Source organism: Choloepus didactylus, chromosome 6, assembly GCF_015220235.1.
Source record: "Choloepus didactylus isolate mChoDid1 chromosome 6, mChoDid1.pri, whole genome shotgun sequence".
In the NCBI taxonomy this organism is placed as follows: Eukaryota; Metazoa; Chordata; class Mammalia; order Pilosa; family Megalonychidae; genus Choloepus; species Choloepus didactylus.
This window is the reverse complement of record NC_051312.1, coordinates 4,438,555-4,458,453: the sequence shown is the minus strand read 5'-3', so window position 1 is coordinate 4,458,453 and position 19,899 is coordinate 4,438,555. Positions and strand designations below refer to the sequence as shown.

The window sequence follows — 19,899 nt, the reverse complement described above, 5'->3', positions numbered from 1 at the left end:
GCTTTCAACCCCACAATCTATATAAGGAAATTTCCATTTCTTCCACAATGAGAGAGGAAGAAGAAGGAAAAGTTGCAGAATTAAAAAAAAAAAAAAAAAAAAAGATAGAAGAAAAAAATAAAATAAAATAAAATAAAATAAAATACAATGAAAAGGTCAGACAACACCACCACCGAGAATCCTCCACTCCTCCCTTATATTCCCCTTATAGACATTAAGCTTTGGTATGTTGCCTTTGTTACAATTAATGGAAGCATATTACAATGTTACTGTTAACTATAGACTCCAGTTTGCATTGACTGTATTTTCCCCCCACACTACCCGGTTTTCAACACCTTGCAGTGTTGACATTCATTTCTTCTCCCTCATGTAACAACATTCTTATATTAGTACAACTTAATCACCATTATTGACCACTCTATGTTTGCCTAACTTACATTTTATTCTCTACCTTTCTTTCCGGTGTCATACATGCCCCTAGCCCTCTTCTTTCAACTTTACTCACAGACGTCTTTGCCCAGAATACTTACAATATTGTGTTACCATCACACAGTATTGCGCTATTTATGGATCTATCCAATCAATTCTTTAAACACTTGTACTCCTTCAGCATCAGATGCCTGATCTCTATCCTCTTTCTATCTCCTAATAAACATGTTCTCAACTTTAACTTTCAAGGTTCGCTCATTAATGTTAGTTCATATTAGTGAGGCCATATAGTATCTGTCTTTTGTCTCTGGCTAATTTCATTCAACGTAATGTCTACTGTCTACCATTTTGTCTTTTGGATTTTATATGTCATATCTTATTTTTTTTTTCTCTCTCTCTCTTTTTACCTTTACTGATAGTCTTCATCTCTACCCTTCTCATTTCTACCCACTTCTCCAAACCTCTCTCTCCTGTCTTTTCTTAACAGCCTGTGCTCCTTTAGTATTTCCTGTAGAGCAGGTATCTTGTTCACAAACTCTCTCAGTGTCTGTCTGAAAATATTTTAAACTCTCCCTCATTTTTGAAGGACAGTTTTTCGAGATATAGACTTCTGAGTTGGCAGTTTTTCTCCTTCATTATCTTAAATATATCATACCACTGCCTTCTCGCCTCCATGGTTTCTACTGAGAAATCCACACATAGTCTTATCAAGCTTCCTTTGTATGTAATGGATTGCTTTTCTCTTGCTGCTTTCGGAATTCTCTCTGTCTTTGACATTTGATAATCTGATTATTAAGTGTCTTGGAATAGGTCTATTCAGATCTATTCTGTTTGAGGTACGCTGTGCTTCCTGGATCTGAAATTTTATGTCTTTCATAAGAGATGGGAAATTTTTCAGTGATTTTTTTCCTCCATATTGTTTCTGCCTCTTTTCCCTTCTCTTCCCCTTCCAGGACACCCATGACACATGTATTCATGCACTTCATATTGTCATTCAATTCCCTGAGATGTTGCTCATATTTTTCCATTCTCTTCCCTATCTGTTCTTTTGTGTGTAGGATTTCAGATGTCCTGCCTCCAGTTCTCTTCCTCCTCTTCAAATCTGCTAACATATGTCTCCATTGTGCTTTTCATCTCTTGTGTTGTGCCTTTCATTCCCATAAGTTCTGCCATTTGTTTTTTCAAGCTTACGAATTCTTCTTTATGGTCACCTGGTGTCTTCTTTATATCCTTCATCTCTTCTGCTACATTTTCCTTCAGCTCATTGATTTGATTCAGAAGATTTGTTTAAACATCTTTAATTAGTTGTTTCAACTCCCGTATCTCTCTTGAAGTGTAAGTCTGTCCCATTGACTGGGCCATATCTTGTAATTTTTTTGTTGTCTAGGCATCTGGTTTCCTTGACTACCCCAATCAGATTTTCCCAAACCAGATGGGCCCAGGTCTCAGGAGGAGGCTATAATCAGTATCAAGTTTCCCTGAGGGTGAGACCGAGCAGATTGTCAGATGTTGCTGTGAGGTCTCTAGACTCTGTGATTTTCTTATCCTGTCCAGCAGGTGGCACTTGTCAGCCCACAGCTCTCCCCTGGCATAAAGAGGTGCAGTCCCTTTAATTCTCAGTAGACCCTGTCCCTGACAGGGGCAAAGGGTGTCAGAAGCCACGCTTAGGTTGCTTCTGTTTTTTTTTGGCTCCTGCAGGCCCTGGAATCTGAATTATCTGATGGAGAGCTGCCACTTGAACTGGGCTCCTCCCCCCCCTTTCTGTAGGGAAGATATGCCCTTTAGGGAATTATCTCCTACACTTGTCTTCTGCCTTTGTCTCTATGCAGAGAAAGATAAATTAGGTCCCTGCCTTATATTAGACACAATGAAAAGCAAAACATTAAAATTACTGGAAGAGAATATAGGAAAGTATCTCAAGATAATGGGGTAAGATGACTTGGGAAAAGAAAGATTAATTTGCTCATATGAAAACATTAAACTTATGCATGACAGAAGGCTGCTCATGCAAAATAAAAAGATAAGCCAGACCAGGTTAAAGCTGTATCCAGAATAAAGATCTTCTACAAGTCAGTAAGAAGCAGACAAATGATCCAATATAAAGATGGACAAATTCAGAAAAGGGAAACCCAAGTGGCAAATCATCTTGAAGATGCTTGCTGTAAATCTGAAAAAATGCAAGTCACCATGAGATACCCTTCCACACCCACCAAACTGGCAAAAATCACAAGTCCAACAACACCAAGTGTTGGTGAGGACGGGGGCACAAGGAGCTCTCACTCCATGTGGGTGGGATTACAACTTAGTACCAGCCCCTCACAGAGCAGTTTGGGAACATCTGCGAAAGCCGAGCTTGTGCACACCCATGCCACAGACTCAGCAACCTCACTTACAACGGTATATCCAGGGAAGTGCCAGCACTGAAGAGAACGTTCACGGCAGCATCGTCTGCAGGTGCAAAATCCTACAAAGAGCCTGTTCAGGTTTGCTAATGCTGCCATTATGCTAAATACCAGAAACGTATTGGCTTTTACAAAGGGGGTTTATTTGTTTACAAAGTTAGTCTGAAGGTCATGAAAATGTCCAAATAAAGGCATCAACACAAGTACACCTTCACTGAAGGAAAGCCAATGGCATCCGGAAAACCTTTGTTCACTAGGAAGGCACGTGGCTGGTGTCTGATGATCCCAGGTTGTGTTCCAGCTCTACTCTCAGCTCCTGTGCATTCTTCAAAGTGTCTCTCTTGGCTGCAACACCTCCTTCTGTCTGTGAACACTTTTATAGGACTCCAGTGATTCAATTAAGATCCACCATGAATGGGTGGGGTAACACCTCCATGGAAATTATCCAATCAAAGTTGATTGAGTCACATCTCCATGGAAACATTCAACCAAGGGATTCCAACCTAATCAACAATAATATATCTGCCTCCGCAAGACTGCACCAAAGAACATGGCATTTTGGGGGACATAATACATCCAAACTGGCACAGGGCCTAAATGTCATCAGGAGAAAAATGGCTCATTTGGGGTTAACTATTCCATAACATAATATTCAGGGGTTAAAATGTATAAACTAGAGCTGCATATGGAAACGTAGATTTTTTAAATAATTATTAATCAAGGTGCCATCAAGACAAACCTCCCAGGAAGCAGGAAGCGGCCTGACTCCCCCACCCCACACAGGCCCCCCAGGTCCCACTGAATCAATAAATACATTCCAACAAAGTAGGTAAACAACAAGTGACACAACCACCCACGGTTTAAGGCCATGGGGCCATCAGGAAACACCCATCTAGTTCAGGAGCCTCATTTTGCAGGAGACACTCTCTCCCAGCTTCTCCCTCTGGCCCGTCACCCTCCTCAGTCCAGCACCAGCCCTGGACCGAGGCTGCAGAGCTGAGACACCATCAGGTTCCGAGGACACCAAGAATGAGCACAGGTGGGAGTCATGCCCCTTCCAGGAGGAAAGGTGGGGCATCTCCCCAGGGAAAGCAGCCAAGGGAGAGGTGAGGGGGTGGGGAAGGGTCTCAGCTTGGTACCCCCAAGACCAGGGTTTGATGGGTCCTGGACTGGTCCTTGCTTTAGAGTTTAAAAAGCGCCTTCCCATCGTTCCCTCATTCGTCACCTCCTTCACATGCTTCAAGCCCTGCTGAAGTGTCACCTGCTCCCTGACAACACCCTGACCGCCCTGCTGAAAACTGCAAACGCCCTCACTCCTAACCTCCCTTGCTAAGCTCTCATTTCCCCCCGTACTGAGTAAACACTTGCTCATTAGCTCTCTGGCTTATGCTTTGTCTCCCCTGGCAAGAATGTCAGCACATGGAGCTGGGATCAAATGTCCACCAATTCAGAAATGGATAAATAAAGTATATCCATTCCATGGGATATTATTTGGCCATAAAAAAGAATGATGTGCTGATAATGCCCCAACATGGATGAACCCTGGAAACATCATGCAGAAAGAAGCCAGTCACAGGAGACCACAAACCGTAGGAAGATATTGGCCCGAAATGCGCAGAACCATCAAATCCATAGAGACGGCAGGGGCTGGGAGGAGGGAGAATGGGGGTGACTGCTCAGGGGTTCGGGTGTCTTTTGGGGGGTGACAAGAATGTTCTGGAATTAGATGGTGATGGTTGCTCAGCATCATGAATATGCTAACACCACTTTATGTGGGTGGATTGAAAGGCACGTGAACTTCATCTCACCAAAGTTGGCACATCTATTTGAAGAGTGGAGGGCAGCACCCGGCACATTTGCGTTTCTCATGAGCTGCCGGGTGCAGTTTAGGCACAGGGAATATGCTGAGGTCCGCACTGGACACGGTCCCCGTCCTGAGCAGAACCAGCCACAAACCAGAGGCTGGGTCTAAGGGCCGTGAGGTGAAGCCACCGAGCCAAGGAGGGGTCACCTCATCTGACATCCCCCCTCCACTGACTTTCCAGGCCAGGGTCCCCTTTCCCAAGTCCCCAAGCAAGGAGTGGGCAGCAAGGCCCTGGGGGGCTAACAGAGGCACCATCACCCTCCGAGGAGGCGTGGAGACCCCACTTCTCCCCTAAAGGTGCAGGCTCAGCCTTGGTGCCCGGCCCGACTGATAACCCAGCGCCCCAGTGAGCCCCTCCCACCTCCCCTCGCCCGGCCTCCACCCCAAGGGGAAGAAGGGAACAGGCAGGAATCCCACCCCCCACCAGAATTTAGTTTAACTGTTCTCCGGACTTTCAAGACAGTCCTGGAAGCCATCACGAGTTCAGCCAAAAACACGTCCTCCATCATTTATATTCAGACAAGAAGTTACTGAAGTTGGAAAGAAGCTGGGGAGGGACACACGCTGCCTGCTGCACACACACAAGTGCAAACACAGAGCGTCACTGCATTCAGCCTCCACACTCAGCCGCCCGCAGAGCCCACCCGTCGCGCCGCCTCTTCCGTCTACACGGCAGGCCGCCCCCGCTCAGGGGCCCCAGCGCTCTCGTCTGTAAAACAGGGACAAAAATGCCTCCCGACGGGTGGCAAGTGAATGACTATTTTACACCAAGGCCGTGTGAAGGTGGAGGCAGGGCCTGGGGTGACGCGTCCACAAGCCAAGGGGTGCCCGGGATGGCTGAGAGCCGGAGGACACAGGACGGAGCCTCCCGGGAAGGGTCGGTGGGAGCACAGCCGGCCGGCACCCTGCCCCCTCACCGGGAGACCACAAACTCCTGCTGCAGGGGCCCCCAGCTAGGGCACAGAGTTACGCAGCCCAGGGAACCCCATACAGATTTCGGTGTGTATACCAAGAGCCCGGCACATGGCAGGGGCCTGATGACACACCGATGAATTTGCGGTTCCTCTGTCAATACACACGTACCCCGGCACGGCGTGAGGGGATGGGGAGAGAGAAAGCTTGGACACACCAGCTGGGCCCCCCAAGCCATGATCTGGGATGTGCTGCTCGCCCCTCCAGGCCCCTGGCTGCCCACGTATGGGCATGAGCTGTGACAGCATTTGTCCTCTCTGGGTGACACGAAGTGGGGGTGGGTGCAGGGCCAAGGCCTGGAGAGGCTGTCTGTGCACAGCACCCCCCTTTCCATCCCATGACCCTGCCCCTCACTCACTGCTTCATGCATCAGCTAACCTTTGCCCCTCAATGGACTTGACTCCACCTGTGACTTCTGGAACCTTCTACATGAAGACAGCTTGCAGATTCAGCTCCTTCCCCTCTCAATGCCGTCCAAGGACCCATTTGGCTCCTCAACAGTCATCACCACACAATTCAGCTTTGGGTCGTATCAGAATTACACAACACCAGTTACACCTTTGCAAAACAAAGGAAAAAAAAAAAACGTGCCTCTATCAAACCCCAACCATGCATCAAACCCACTGCCTGCCTTCCCGGAGCCCATGAACAGGGGACCAAGGGATGCTGGGGAAACCAGTGGGCAGTCAGGATGGGGGCCTCTCAGTGCATGGGCTCCAGCCTCAGATCTGTGGCCCCGGCCCTACAGCCCCCTGCCCCACCCAGCCCTCCAGCTGGATTTGATTTCCCCAGATTTCTCAGGCTGATCCCCTCCACCGCCCCCCACCAAGTCCCAAGCTCCCACCCATTCTCATGGCAAAGGGGAAGGGGCTCTGTCCTCCTGCCAGGCAGTGTGTCTCTAGGGCCCCCTGCCTGGCCAGGACCTCACTCTCGCATGCAAAGCCCTGCCCCTCTCTGCCCACCCCATCCTCCAGGCTTTTGTCCCACGGTCCAAGGACAACCCCCTCCATCTCATCTGATCCATGAACCATCCCCACTGATTCCTCCTCTGACAGCAAAACTTCTAGAGCCTTCTAGAAAGATCTCTGCTCACTCCCCATCTGTGCTTCCCTGCCTTGTACCCACTCCACAATCTGGCCACACCACACTCAGGTCTGCTCCACCCAACGCCCCCAAAACCTCAAACCACCCCAGCCCCCTTGAATCCGCAGCATGGAAGGTTTACCCCCGTGCTCCCCCCACCCAAAACTGCCCTTGGGGGGCCTGTCCGCAGGGTGGAGCTGCCTGGGAACTGCCAGAAGCCCCTCAGGAAACTTCACCCACGTGTCCTGATGACCAGAAAGGGGGCACGCCTTGTTCAGAGCATCCACAGACTCGGAGCCTGTCCCAGGGGCGGGGCCCCTACTCCTTCCAGCAGTTGGTTCTCCATGTGTGGTCTGGGAACCCTGGGGGCTCCCCAAAGCCCCCCTAGAGGTGTCTAAGTGTCCTAGGGCCGCCGTGCCAAATGGCCACACACTGGGCGGCTTAGAGCAGCAGGTGTGCCCGTGACCCGGGTGTCAGCCGCACACCCTCCGGAGTCCCCGGGGAGGCCCTTCCTGCCTCATCAGCTCCTGGTGGTCCCAGCCGTCCTTGGCGCTCCTCGGTGTGTGGCCAACTCACCCCCAGTCTCTGCCCCCGTCGTCCCACAGCCCTCTCCCCTCTCCATATGAGGACCCCGGTCAGATCGGTTCAGGGCCCACCCGACCCCGTGTGGCCTCCTCTTACCTAATCCCATCTGCCACGGCCACGTGCCCAATAAGGTCACCGACTCAGGACGTCAACACGCCTTTGGGGAACGGGACACAGCCCCCGACAGGGGTCCACAGGGTTCATGATCCTGTAAAGACGGCAGCTGCCTTTCTCCCTCCCACACGCGCAGGGTACCACTGCAGGGCCGTCCCGAAGCCTCGTAATATCTGACATCGCAGCAGACCGAACGCGGACGCAGACGAGAATCCAGCTGCCTTCTATTAAGCCAGACACCAGTGAGTTTGCAAAAAGGGAAAACATTGCCACTCTTCTCACTGGGATTGTTCTTGTTTTGGAAAAGAGTTGTTTTCCAAAACACACATTATTTATATTAACATGTAATGGGTTTATTATTGTCATTTTTAAGTGAAGTAATAATTAGATATTTTTAAATTCTCCCTTTTAATATCTAACAGGGTAAATATCAACAGCTATAACATCCATAACCAAAGTCCCTGGGGTCCTAAAGAATTCTTAAGAATCGAGGGATCCTTGGACCAAAAGTTTGAGAACCCCTGTGCTACCCCCACTCTGCTTTCCCTGAAAGCAGATGGAAAAATAACCCGGTGTTATCACCCAGGAGATGCTGTAGGGGCTGCCGAAGGTTCTGGCACATTTCACAGATGATGTGGGTGGCTGCCTGGTTTTGCGTCCTGGCTCAGCCGCACGGCTTCAGCAAGCGACTTAAACTCTCCCTGCCTTGGTTTACTCACCGGCAAAACAGGGATAATGTCAGTACCCACTTCCCAGGGCCGGAGAGAGGATGAGATGGGTGTATGGTTGTAAAGCATCCAAGGATCGTGGTGGTCCATAGGTTTGCCATCACTCTTACCTCTATGGATTCTGGGATGGCCCTTTGAGGTGGTCCACTAAGGAAGAGAGCTGGAACGAGAAGGAGCATGGGGCCATAGTGGCCCACCTACTCTAAGGACCACTTTCAGCAGCAGTGGGTGGATAGGGTCCCATGACTGGGCATCTCCCAGTGACACCAGGGCCCTGGCCACCCCTGACCTGCCCAGCTGGGTGATGAGGATGGGACACTGAATCTGAGAGAAGTCCGCCTCCACAACCGCTGTCTCCTTGGCCAGGAGCCTGGGAGCTTGGAAACAGCTTCATGTGTAAATACTGATGACCAATCTACAGAGCGAAAGAACGTAGCTTGGGGGCAGAAAAATGCCAAAAAGGAGCCCCCGTCCCCAAAAAAGTGGAGCAGAGAAGCCTGGCCCAGCTTCTGCCCCCACCGGCAGCTCACACAGCTGCCCTCCCTGTCCTGGGGGCCCAGGGCAGCCCCAGAGTCCCCACGATACATGTCTCTTCTCCTTTAACCTCATGTGATGCGGGCATCTGTCCCCCGCAACCCAGAAAACCTTGTCAAAGACAAACAGACTCCAAAGAGGCAGAACGGCCCCAAGACCAAATCTGCCAGACCCTGAACACAAACTGTCTACCATATCTGGGTGACACCTTGCGGTCGGGGTTACTGCTTCTAGGGGGAGTGGCGGCCGGTAGCCGAGCCCTCAGCTCTCGGGGCTGCTTAAAGGGTACCGGCGGCGGGGGCTCTTTCCCGGAGGCGAGGGCGAGGCGGAGGACGTGGCCAGGGTCCTCGGCGAGAGGCGTGCAAAGTGTGGAGGGCGGCGATAAGGACAAAAACACTCTTCATCCAGTAGGAGTATGCGCCAAAGAGATTTATTCAGGGGTGATTACAGGTTATATAGGCTGGTAAGAGGGGCAGGGCTGGAAAGGAGGTGAAGTAGCCTAAAATGGCAATATTGAAGGGAGAGGGGCTAGGATTGGTTCTGAGAGGACGCAGGAGCCGTTGCAACGGGCGGGGGTTGTTTCGGCCACGGTGCATGCGCACTGGCGGTGGCAGGAGTGGCCTTGGCACAAGGGAGTATGTGGGTAAGATAAGGAAGTGGGGAAAGGGCAGTTGGGAGAAAGGCGGTTTCCTCCGGCAAGCCTCCCCTGCCAGTGGCATTTTGGGTGAGGAAAAGGGAGCTGCCTTGACCTCGCTCCTCAGGCTTGGGGGGGGCTGCAGAGGGCACTCACGCCCGTACCTACTACCCTCCCCAGGGGGTGATCAGGTCCCCTGGCCCAGGCCTGGTAAGTCGAGGCACAAGCTCAGTCCCCGCAACACCTGAGACTCAGAGCCCGAGTCCAGCAGCTGTGAATGTCAGCATTGCCCGACACAGAAAATGTTAAAGGAGCTGAAAAAGAGTCCAGACTTCAATTAGAGATATGCGTGAAGTGGAGCTGGTTAGGACTAAGGCAAATCAGACTAAAGGGTAAAGGACGATAGTAACAGTATTTTAAAACTTCAACTTCTGTGTGAGAGCAAAGGAAGAGATGGCCATTTGGGGCAAAATCTATATTTTCTGTAGCACAATCTAATTTGTATGGTCAATTCATTCAAACACCAGAATTACATGGAACTTTGAATAGGGAGTGAGATCAGGCTGGTTTGTGTAAGTTAGTGTGAAATAGCAATACATCCCAGAGTAATTTAGGCAGAGAATAAGAATATATTTGCAGGGCTCCCTAAGGAGCTGGGGAAAAATGCAGAAATGTTGGACTTCCCCCTCTGGGTTATTGCTGATATTCTCAAAGATATTGAGGACTGACAATTTGGTATGCGAGCCCTCGGTCTTGGGGCTTGCCTTTATGAAGCTTGTTACTGCAAAGGAGAGGCTAAGCCTACTTAAAATTGTGCATGAGAGTTATCCCCAGAGAACCTCTTTTGTTGCTCAGATGTGGCCTCTCTCTCTAAGCCAACTCGGCAGGTGAACTCACTGCCCTCCCCCCTACGTGGGACATGACTCCCAGGGGTATAAATCTCCCTGGCAACGTGGGACATGACTCCTGGTGATGAACCTGGACCTGGCATCGTGGGGTTAAGAACGGGGGAAGAGAAATAAAACAAAAGGGGGAAGACAAATAAAACAAAATAAAGTTTCAGTGGCTGAGAGATTTCAAATGGAGTCGAGAGGTCACTCTGTAGGTTTTTCGTATGCATTACATAGAGATCCTTTTTTAGTTTTTAGTGTGTTGGAATAGCTAGAAGGAAATACCTGGGACTGTCGAACTGCAACCTAGTAGCCTTGATTCTTAAAGATTATCAAATAACTATGTAGCTTATGTGGTGTGACTGTGTGACTGTGAAAACCTTGTGGCTGATACTCCCTTTATCCAGTGTATAGATGGAAGAGTAGAAAAATGGGGACAAAAACTAAATGAATAATAGGGGGGATGGAGGGGATGGGATGTTTGGAGTGTTCTTTTTTACTTGTATTTTTATTCTTATTTTTATTCTTTTTCTGGAGTAATGAAAATGTTCAAAAATCGATTACGGTGATGAATGCACAACTGTATGATGGAGCTGTGACAACTGACTGTAACTGGGGATGACCGTAGGGTGGGTAAATATATCTCAATAAAACTGAATTTTAAAAAAATCAGCCACCTGGCATTAAGCCTGATGTACCTGAACTTGACCTGGGGACATTCCCAGAATATACCCTAAATAATAAAAAAAAATTAAAAAAAAAAAAATATGGCCACAGGACAGACAGGGTGCTCTTTCTACTCCTTTAGCAATGGCAGTGTTTCCCTAAATTCCAAACACTGTGCAAATATGGAACCAAAAGAAAAGAGATATGCCTTGGAACTCTTCCTAAGAGAACAGGGCACTGATTTGCCCATGCTGGGAATTATTAACAGCACACAGCCAAGCTCACACCGTAACTCTCTGCCGGAACTCCATTCCCAGCTTCATTTGGACTCCGGGTTCAATGGGAAAAAAATCACTGTTTAACCACAGCTGTTGATCTGCACACACTCCCGAACAACCAGCCTGGTAAACGTTCCAGGGGTGTGGTCCCAGTGCAGCTGAATCCATGCACCACCTGCCCAGGGACCCCAAAACCCTGCCACCCCGAGGCCTCTGGCAGTGCACTGGGTCCAGAACGCAGCCACAGGGAGGCCAGAGGGCCAGACTGGGCAGTCACTTCTTGGAGCTGAATGACACACGCAGGTGGGAAAGCCTCTAACCACAGTCCCCTAGTGAGACTTTCCAGTCGACATATTTTCACTCAATGAACGTCCCCTGGGACCCACCCTGTGTTGGGTGCCCTTCCTGGCTGAATTGTCAGGAGAGTCGGGGTTCAAAGGCTCATGCCCACCTCCTGGGTGGCCAGGGCCACCTGGCTCAGCTTGCATTCACCCCCGAAGGCGGTGTCAGCTGAAGGCCTGGGTCTGGGTCTGCTCAAAATGACACTAAACCCACCTCCAGGGCCCCAGGCCTCCTGTCCCCAAACCGAGCAGGCCACAGGCCCTCTGACTCCACCCCCACCCCCCCTTCTGTCTCAAGTCATACCACATACCCCCAGATCTCCAGCTGGATCCAATGAGGAGGCCTCGGTATGTGGGCCAAACCCCCCAGGGAGGGAGGCGTCAGGTTGGTCGCTAGCCAAAGCTCTCGGCCTCTCCCCTCCCAGGCCCAGGGTTCCAGAGGCTCCTTCTGAATTCTCTCATACAGCCCAGGGAGGAGGCAGGACCCCAAGCATGGAATCTGGGGGCTCGGCCCAGGTGGAGCAGGTGCTGGGGCCGGCAGGCCCACCTGCCAGTGCTGCACCTGCTGGGGCTCGGTGAGAGCCACCTGCTCCCAGCAGCCCTTTGAGGCTGCGGCGGAATCTTGTTCACTTCTCCAGCCTGCAGGGGGCTTCAAAGGGGGTGCACGGGCACTTTCCAGTGGGGATTCCCGCACAGTTCCAAGGGGTTAATCAAAGGCAATCCTGAAACTGCTCCATGGGAGAAGGCACTTGGGGGCTCCGTTTCCCACAGCCCCTCCCCCCTTACAGGTGAATGGCTTCCCCTCCAGTGGGAAACCTGGGGGGCAGCACCCCATGCATGAAGGCAGTGGGCACGGCCCAGGAGACCAGGCCTCAGGAGATCAACACAGGGGCACTTGGGGTGTGGCACCCCCTTCCCACCCACAGGCTCATTTCCAGCAGCATTTTACTTTCCCACCTCTCAAAATCTGCAATTTTGATCAACCGTGCCCTCTCAATGATGGGACTGTTTTCTCAGGTCATTAGCAATTTTTTAATTCTTAGTATCTTGAGGTCACAGAAAAAATTTAAAAAATATATCAAATGTCAATTTTTGTATTTTTTTTCTTGCAGAGAAGTATGCTGGATTGATTAATGAAAGATTTACCAGCATAAAACCAGGGGATGTTAGGATAAAATTCTTTGGGGAAGTGCAATGGCAATGCAAGCTCTAGGAAAAATGAACAATAAAAATTCCCTAAAGCCCGTGCATGTATGTGTCAGTGAAAGCAGATGGGTGTCAGATCACAGAAGCATTTACAGTGAGGAGGATACAGTTACAGAGTTATGTAACAGTTCTTTTTAAACGTGGATTAAAATGTCAATATTTGCCTCACAGAAGGGGTTAGGGTTACTCATCCTTTGCAAATATTTAAACCTAAAATGAAAAATTTTAGATGTCATGTGCGACGTACAATAATAAATGGTCACTGATAGAATCTGGGGATAGAGTCACAGGAGTTCGCTGCTTAATTCTTTCAGTTTTGCCAGATATTTGAGCTTTTTACAAGAAAATGTTGCAGGAAATGTGTGCGAGGTCACAAACTTTTAAAAACTGCACCTTTAGAGGACCAAGAGGCAAAAAAACAATGTGAAGTGCCCTGCCCCCTTCCAGATGGACACTGTGGGTGTGCAATAATTATGCAGCTAAAGGATACCCTCAGTGAGCCTCCCAAATGAGGGCCCTTTAAGTTAAGCAGCTCAGGGCTCTGTCCAATTGTTCTTACTAAAACCCTCAGTGTTTCCCAAAGTGTGGTCCTAGAGCTACCAACAGTGGAACCCCTCTGAAAGCCAGGCCTATCCTGCATCTTCTGCTTCAACCAGGATTTCTGGGCGGTGGGCCGGGAGCCCTTCACCCCTGGGGCCCACCCCGTTAGAAATGTGCAGCCTCGGATGGGGAGCTCAGGGTTCCTGGAGTCCTTTCTGCCCCTCTCCAAGGCATCTCTGGGAATCCTGAATCTTGTAAAAGCCAGAGCTCTTGGAGAAGGCCTTGGCAAACCCACCCCACGAGGCCCCTGGGATGCAAATCCCCACCCCTTGCCCCCTGCTCTGCGCTGACACCATCTGGCAGCCGTCAGAGGCGATGCTGTGGGTTGGGTGGGGTAGGGTGGAGGTGGTAGCATCCTTACTGCAGCTGTCAGCAAACCCCAGCAGCCAGGCCACCTTTTAAGGGCTTAATCTCCCAGGAAGTGGCATGGGCTCCAGCCCGCCCAGCCCAGAACCTCTCATCAAGAGGCACCCAGGTCCACAGCCTCAAGCCCCAAGCCCCAAGACTGGGCCAGCCCTCTGCTCTGGTGCTTGTGCTGGGGTGGGGGCCTCTTACCCACCCCTGCCCCATTAAGGCTGGACCCCTTGTAGGGGTGGGGGTGGGGCTGCCAGGATCATCCTTATCATCCTCAAAGGCAAACCTCAATATGACCATGAAAGCCACTGAAATTAACTTTCTCTAGCCATCTGGACAGTAACAGAGAGGCTGATTTTCTAACTGCCCCCTTGATGCACTTTTGCACTGGGAGGTGTGTATTTTAGCCGAGTGGGACGGGGATTGGGAGCTGGGCTCTCCTGGGCGGCCTGGGGTGGGGCATCAGCTCCACACCACCAGCTGTGTGACACTGGTCACTCGCTCCCCTCCTCTGAGCCTCAGGCTCCTGACTGTAAAATGGAAGTAATGACAGAATCTGCTCCTTGGAATTTTGTGAAATTCAATGAGGCAATATAGAGCAGGCATTGACCACAACGCCCGGCAGAAAGAAAACACTGGCAAGTGGGAAAGGGGCTCTATCACTGCAGCTGGGGACAGCCTTTTGCAGCTTCCGGGTGGCTGTTCCCTCCCTCAGAACGAGGACCTCCGCACCCAGTCTGGGGGGCCTACCGCACCCCAGGGTAACATCTATCATCACCCAAGGAGCGCCGTGTGCTAAATGGCCAGGGGCTACTCTTCCTCTCCACCCGCCTGGAAGCTGGGGGAGGGGGCAGAACCCTGACCTTTGGCCAGCTCCAGGCCCTCAATTGATTATTTGCAGAGCTCATTTTTATGCAACATACGGAGAAAATCAAATATAGCCAGGAACACCCCTGAGCATCAGAGAATGACAGGCCCCTCATTTGGGGGTGGGGGTGGGGGGTTGATGCAGTGCCCAGGGACACATGGGTCAACCAGCCCAGGGCTCCCAGCCACTCCTTTCTTCTAGCAAGTATAATCCCTTCGCTGAGTGCCCAAGGGAACGACTGGGGGGATCCAAACATGAAAAAGACCTGCCAAGGTGGAGTATGACTCCCGGGGAGGAATCTGGACCTGGCATCGTGGGATGGAGAACATCTTCTTGACCAAAAGGGGGATGTGAAGGAAATGAAATAAGCTTCAGTGGCAGAGAGATTCCAAAAGGAGCTGAGAAGTCACTCTGGTGGGCACTCTTACGCACAATACAGACAACTCTTTTTAGGTTTTTATTCTTATTACTTTTGTGTGTGTGGTAATGAAAATGTCCAAAAATTAATTTTGGTGATGGACACACAACTATATGGTGGTACTATGAACAACTGATTGTACGTTTTGTATGACTGCATGGTATGTGAATATATCTCAATAAAATTGAATTATTAAAAAAAAAAAAAAGACCTGCCATTGTTTGGGGTACTATCCTCTCCTCCCCCCACCCCTCCTCTTTCTCCACTGCCTGGTCAAGGCAGAAGGCTCAGAACATGGACCAGAGATTACCGGGGGAAGAGAGATCCTACAGCTCCCCTCCAGCCGGCTCGGGGTCGTAGCACAGGACAATGGGGGGCTCCTTAAGGGGCAGCAAATGTAAATTCCTGAGTATGTCCCAGCCGCCCCCTCCCCCTTCCTAAGGAGCAGGCTCTCAGAGTCCAGATCCCACAGCCTCAGGCAAAGCTCAGCCTTCAGTTTACAAAGCGGAAGACTTGAATTCCAGGGAATTAGGAATTCAGGTATCAGTTGCTAAGAACCAAGCCTTGGCTCCACCCCAAGGATTTGCTTTACTGGGGGAGACACACCCCGGAAGCCCCAATTTCCACTCCATACGGAACCCCATTTTGGGAAAAGTCCCACTGCTCTCCTGAACTGACAGGCACACCGGAAATCAAAACTTATAGGACATATTTGGAAATAAAGCATGACAAAGAATTATTTTTCCATAAATACCAGGTTTTATTAGTGTTTTTCTGTATATGAGTCAACTCCTGCCATGTTTTTCTTTGTTCCTATCTTCTTCCCCATCACTGATGAAACAAAGTGGGATGCTATCTCTGACCTCCTGTTGGCACCCCAAGCCCCGACCCTCCATGACCCAGGCCTCCTCCTAGCTGGGACCCCCGCCTCCCCCAAGCCTGGGCCAAGCCCCCTGCACACGGAGTGCCCAGCAGAGGGCGCTGCACCCAACCCATGAGCATTTGCTGAATGAATGAATGAAAATCTCTCTGAACTTCCCCCAATATGAACCAGGCTTTCAAAAGCAAACTGTATTTGGAGACAGGAGGCAGAGGGATCCCCCAAAAGGATCTAATTTGTTAAAAACAGCCACGTAAGCTCCAAAGGACTCATCAGACCCGTCTATACAGGCAAAGTCACCTCACACCCAGCCTCCTGGATGCTGGAACAAAATAATTACAGCCTCCTTCAAGGAGCGACCCCAAGAAGCACCCAGCTTTCCACCCGTTCCTCCCTTTTTGGAAAACAAGAGATTCCTGAGCATAATAACAGAATCCCTTTCCCACTGGTACAAGTTCCCCAGGAGCTCTAACATCCAGCCACTGTTAAGGCCATCTGATCCCTGTTACAAGAGTCTCTCCCAGGCCTCCTTTAAGAATAACGGGACTGAGAGGGCAAAACTCCACAGCTACCTTCGATTCCTCCCTGAATACCACTGAACCCCCAGCAGGCACAAACGTCCATTCCACTCGGCTTCAGGCAATCAAAAGGTTGACCCTTTTGTCAACCCGGCCTGGTTACCACCCCCAAGTGGCTTGAAATCTGGGGTCTCCAACAACTCTCGCCTCCCGGGCCTGTTGTAAACAACTGGAAAGAAAACCTCAGGGCGTGGAGCACTGCACCTGGTGCTTAAAGGGTCGTCACCAACTCGGAGACCAGGGGCTTCCTAATCCGGGCCCAATCTTCCAGCTCCATTTCCAGGCGCCAGGACCTCCCTGCAGCTGGGTCAGCAAAGTCCAGTCAAGACCAACGCAGATCACAGCCGCGACCCCCAGAGGATCACTTCCGAAATTACCTCTCTGCATGTTGAAGTTTAATTTAATTAGCTGATTGACCTCATTCACGTTCAAACTTGAGTTTCAAATCAAAAAAGGAGGTCAGAGAACTACCCAATTTACTACCTCGCATTTCCACGTGGAAAGCACTCTATTTTCGGATGGCCTCTGAGGACCACCTGGACCGTCCCCGCATCTGCCACCCGAGACCGCCATGTACGGTGGCCTTAGCCTCCACCCGCGGGGCCCAAGCGCCTTCCAAATCGAACCGCTCAGGGCCGCTTTAAAAGCTCCACGGCTCAAGACCAGGGTCGCAAGCACCAGCCTCGCCCCTCCTTAGAAGCCCCCAGCCCCACCAAAACGCGAACATCGCCCTTCTGCCCCGCGCAAGATGTCGGCGCTCAGGACCGTCCAAGCGCTGCGCGCCGGTACCCCCGTATCTCCCGAACCCAGACGGCGGGGTCCCCCGCGGCCCCGCACCCTCCCCACGCCTGCGGCGAGGTTCGCGGCGCGCTCCCCCAAACTCTGAACCCGTGCGGCGAGATCCTCCTGGGGGTGGGAGTGTCGCACCTGCTCGCTCAGTCCCCGCGACCCCAGCCCACGTGGCGAGGGCGCGGTGGGAGTCTCGGGGCGCGTTCCGGAGTTGCCGGGCAGAGGCTCCTGGGCCGCCAGGGAGGAGGGATGCCCGGGTGAAAGTTGCCAGGGAAACTTGAGCAACTCGCGCGCGCCAGTGCCAGCTTCCTGCATAATTCACGGGCGGCGGCGGCATGGCGCGGGGGCCGCTCACCTGCACCCGCCCGTCCCCCACCACCACCCGGCCTAGTGAGGGGCGGCGGGCAGAGGCCGGGCGCTCGGCGGGAGGGACGCGCGACCCCGGGGACCAGGGGTCCTGATCCGCAACCCCCGGGGCGCACCGGGTGCGCCCGCCCGGGCCCCCCAGAACCCCTGCGCCCGTGGCGCGCGCCTGGATGGTGGCTCCGGGAGCCGGGAGCAGGTCCCGGGTGACCGCTGCTGGGGCGGGGGGATCCGGCCGCCGTGGCGAGGGTCCCGTCCCCCGCGCGCCCTCTAGCGGCCCCGCCGCGGGCTCCTCCGCCCGGCTGGCGGGCTAAGGTCGTCGGGCGGGCGGCGACCTTTGAGAGAGGAGACCCCTTCCGGGGGCGCCGGGCGGCCCACCTCGGTTGCCCCAGAGGCAGGCGCAGGGCGCGCTCGAGGAGGCGGCGGTCCCAGCGGATGAGGGACACAAGCGTCCACGCGGCTCCCAACGCGCTGTAACCGGCCCCTGCCGGGAAGGAGGAGAGGGGGAAGGGGGGAACTCTGCAGAGAAGTGCCCCCGGCCCCGACGCGCGCAGCCCTCCCCCCACACCTCTCCCCACCCCCAGCCCCCGAAGGCCCCGGGACGGCGCTTACTCTGGAATCCGGACGCACCCCAAACGCAGCGGGTCAGCAGGATCGGGCGCCCGGGGGCCACTGATGGCCCGGCCCGGCCCCGCACCGGGAGCACCAGCCACCGCCACTCCGCGCCCGCAGCGCCCCGCGCCCGCCCCGGCCGCCGCCTTACCTGGCTCCGGCGGCCGCTCAGTGAGTCGGGGGCGGATCCGCACCCCCGGGGGGCCTTGGGTCTGCGCGCACCTGGGTCGGCAGCGAGGACCTGAGCGGCGCCGCGCCCAGCCCGGCAGCGAGCGCGGGAGTCGCCGCCGCCGCCGCTCAGGTGTCCGGGGACGGGAGGCGGGAAGGGGGAGGGAGGCGCGGCCCCGCCCCGAGCTGCAGCCGGGGGACGGGGGGCTTCTGGGAGCCGTGCGGGGTCCCACGATCCCTCCCCTAGGCCGGGCCGGGTCCGCGCCTTTGGCACAGGCGCGGGTGGGGGAGGGGGCGTCTCGCCACCGAGAGGACGCGCGCGGCCCGGGATCGTCCCCCCACCTGCCCGGCTCTGCTCCCGAGCCCTGCGGCGGCTCCCGCGCGGCGTGTGGGGTCTGTTGTAGCAACCCGGGAGCCCGCGGGGAGCCCGCGGCCGCCTCCGCCCGCCGCCCCGCCCCGGGCTGCGTGGCTCCCCGCCCCCTCCCCACCGGTAAAACCCAGCGGAGGAGAAAGTCCCTTAGTTTTGTAAAGCCCGGCTCATTCTGCAAGGTGATCCCGGGGGCGCCCGCCCCAGAGTATTTTATATTAAGAGGATTCGGAAATCCGGAGGCTGGCTGCGCGTCAAAACGCTTGCCGAGAGAATGAAAACTTTGTACCTGGGAATCAGCCGCCATCTGCTTCCCAGGCCGCGGGTCTGGGCGCTTTCCCCCCAGGAGCGTGCACCGCAGCGGCTCCGCACATGTCCCCCGGCCAGGAAAAGACGGGTGTGTGTGTGTGTGTGTGTGTGTGCGCGCGCGCGCGTGTGGTTGGGGGAAATAAAAGCCGACTGCTCGGGTGAGACCAAGAGGCGAAAAATCAACCCTCCGGAGTCGCCCGGGATTTCCACCATAGTCCGGGACTCCGGATTGGCTGGGGTGGCCAAATCCCAAAGGGGCTTGTGCGGACCCCCTGGCCCGGGCTCCGAGCAGTGACGTGGGCAGGTCTCCCGTCCCCGCCTGAGGCAGGAGCAGTCGGCTAAGACAGTTTCTCCAGCCTCCGATGGTGGCCCTGGTGGTGGCACTCCGTACGAGCTCTGTGTCTCTGAGCAAGCTCTTGTGGTCTCTGTGCCCTGCCTTTTTCCAGCATTTCGGGAGGGGGGCACTTCCTACCACCAAGATCTGCAGCCTGGAGAGTGGGGGTGGACACTAGGATCTAGAACAATTCACTTCCCAGTGGAGGGCACAGCCCCAAGCTGTGTCCCCCACAGAAAAAAAAGAATTTATATATATATATATATATATATATATATAGTCAATTTTATAGGACATGCCTGAGAGATTTGCATGGACCTGTGACTTCAACATACCAAAGGCAAGGTTAAATATTTGCTCTAGATACTTGTTTTTTTTTCTGCTTGCATAATTGCTCCACATTTCAAAGAGGCCTTTAAAAGCACTTAGGTCAAAAAAAAAGTTCTGTTTGGGGGCCTGAATATCTAAGGGTACACTTGGAGTAAATATTCTAACTCCCTGAGGGCAGCTACCAGGTTGGAAACTTCTTCCAG

At 53.0% G+C, this 19,899-nt stretch overlaps 1 protein-coding gene across 1 annotated transcript in view; it reads right to left on the bottom strand.

Moving 5' to 3' along the window:
• SHANK2 (SH3 and multiple ankyrin repeat domains 2) overlaps positions 1–18,728 on the bottom strand; it is a 624,412-nt gene extending 605,684 nt beyond the window's left edge. Inside the window, exon 1 of the mRNA XM_037841736.1 lies at positions 18,340–18,728. The gene's annotated coding sequence lies outside the window, so the exon portion shown is untranslated. The remainder of the gene's footprint in view (positions 1–18,339) is intronic.
• Positions 18,729–19,899: the final 1,171 nt, after the last annotated feature.